The sequence below is a fragment of the Egretta garzetta genome, unplaced genomic scaffold (assembly GCF_000687185.1).
Source record: "Egretta garzetta isolate BGI_Z169 unplaced genomic scaffold, ASM68718v1 scaffold11, whole genome shotgun sequence".
In the NCBI taxonomy this organism is placed as follows: Eukaryota; Metazoa; Chordata; class Aves; order Pelecaniformes; family Ardeidae; genus Egretta; species Egretta garzetta.
In genome coordinates, this window is record NW_009258621.1 from 165,385 (window position 1) to 168,194 (window position 2,810).

The following is a 2,810-nucleotide window of genomic DNA, read 5'->3' on the forward strand; positions in this document are numbered from 1 at the left end:
TCTTCATCACACAAGTACTCACACTATTGCTTCATAGCTTTTTATGGCCTTAAATTCAAGCTAAAAAAGACATTATCTAAGGTGGTCTAGGGAATATAGCAAGGAGAGACTGAGGAAAGGGTAAATGAGGTTTTATAGCATTCCAGATTTCACTTACAAGTGATGGAATGGCCATTAAGACAGCTGGAATGATTTCTTGCTTGGAAGAAAGCAGGAACTCAAGAAAAGAAAGCAAGATAAGTATGTGTGTTTTAGCAGAATTCTTACTAACTACTAAATTATCATTGGCTGGATACCAAACACTCCACACAGTGATAAACAACTGTTCATTTTATTTCACTAAACAAAAAGCCCATTGAAAGATTTCTACTATTACTGCATTCACTGGAACTCACTTGAAAAATACAGTTTTGGACGTACATCAAATACAGCTTACAGCTGAATAACTGCAGTGGTCTAAGTTACTTTTCAAACATGTCAAGAAAATGTTCTGTTCTCTGAACAAGAGGAGAACAACAGAGCGAAGCAGCACACTAACTATAGGTATCAAACATTCCCTAAGGCTCAGAAATAGCCTCTTTTTTTAATTGCCAAGATTTCAGCAACTGGCCTTGCTTTCGGGGGAGCTGGGGGGGGTGGTTTCACATACACCCCCCCATTTTTGGTGGCAAGCCAGCAAAAACAGTAGGAATTCCCATATCCTGCCTTACCACCAAAAAAGGTACATTTTCAACAGCTGTGTCAGCACAACAGTACGTAAGGCCACACAGTAAACTGGAAAAATGAACTGATCTCAGTTAAAAAAATGTGTTACTAAAAACAGTGCCGCTTCTAATCCAAGCATTGGTTTGAACCCCAGCGCAGTTACCAACAGCTGTGGCAGCACAACCATGGGGCCATAGGTGGTGGTAGCAGGGAAGAGGAAATCCTTAAGAGCTGCAGCCAGGAACAGGCTATGTGGAATTGTGTATCAGGATGTATATTTTTCTTCAGAGGTAAGGACAATTAGGAAGTCCTTCTCTCTGTTCCTTGCCCTGGCTACTGCAGTTTGTTACCTTCAAAGTTGTGCATACATAGTAGATTTAGAAGTTATATACTAAATTGGATCACAGAAATCATCTGTTTAAGGAAAAATAAATCCCCAAACAGGCCTGTTTTCTAATCTTGCTCTGTTGCATTAACTTAAGAAATTGTGTATTACAGCACCATTGACTGGCCATTGGCAAGCTCTTAAGACAACTCTTGTGTCGAAGAACACATAAAGGGTCCTGAACATTTAAGTCAAAATTAAAATCCTCTGAAAAGCAACCCTACAGTGCTTCTGAATGGACAGCCCCAAACTGGGACTTCTCCTTCAGAAAGAAAATACCCGTGTCCCACTTGAAAACCTGGATTCAAATTTGGTGAGCAGTGGTTCTGTGAAATGTTATGCATGTTACTGGGTTTGTGCTCCCCACACTTTTCATTTTCAGGTATTTACATCCCCTACGTAAAACACTACCAAAAGCAATTCCTACTCTGCTGCTATAAATGGCTACCCAAAACCTAAGACGGTGGAGAAGCACTCCTTCCAGGTTAGGTTCTGTGTTTAGGATAATTGCTTTAGGCTCTGTCAGTACGTCTATCACCTTTAATCAGAGCTGTTGATTGTCAGCCTCTCTGAAAGACAGCTCTTACATTTCTGAAGCTGGGTTCTCAGACACAGCAGCATCTAAACTCTGTGAGCAGTTCTGGAAAGAAAGAAAGAAAAAGTCTTAAGTCTTTCCTCTATTCATAGCCTCCACTCATTGGTGCAGAGCCCTTTAACAGAAATATTTAGACCACATAACACCCACAAGTTGCAATTTATTAAAGTTTGGCAGTCTAATCACTGCAGACTTTTTCAGAGTTGATCCCCACAGTAACAATTATTTTCTGCTTTACTGACTCAGGGAAATTAATTCTAGTTTTTCTCCCCTCACCTCCCATCCACCCTTTCATTTCTATGCCATGTTTCTTCATTCTCCCTTGCGCCTATTGTGCCTTTTGTGGTCAAAAAACCCACAGCAACTATTTCCCCATGTTGCTAGTGGAGACTGGAACAGCCTGCATAATTTGTCCCCTTACATGCTGATCTGCCCTGAACGTTCCAGTTTGTTTGTCCACAATGTTGAGGTTTGCTCAGTTCAATAAAACGAACTTAAAGTCGTGAGTCATTATCAGGAGCTTCTGGGTTTTCAGGGTGTCCCCATGAAACAGGGAATAGAGGGCTGCAATTTTTACGCGTTTATTGTAATTGCAGCAGTTACACAAGCCGTGTAACGTAGCCAGAGCTTAGCACTGTAGGCCGGCTACAATCTTTGTGCAATTAAGGAACCAAAAATCACGGGTCACTAAAGGAAATGGGATTTTAAAATGTTACGGGAGAAATCGTGGATTTTTTTCCCCTCCCTCATTTTTCTTTTGAAATGAATTCTAGTCACGTTTTAAGCAAATGCTTTACACACACACACACGTGCATGTGAAAAGCAGGGCTCCCCGAGATCTTTATAATTTCATAACTTTCTTTCTGCCACCAGCAGCTCTACTTCCAGTGCCAGGCTGAGCCTCCGCACCCCTTTGAAACGACTGCGGCTGCCCCGCCGGCTCCTAAATATCCTTTTTGTTCAACATGGAGCCACCCTCCAGCTTAACAAAGAACCTTCCAGCCCGGGAAAACCTGGACCAGATTCAGCTGTAGAAGCGAGGCGAGTTAACACCACACTCGCGGCCCGCTCGCCCGGGGCTGGCCCTCGGCCCTGGCCTCACCTCCCGCCGCGGCCTCCTGGCCA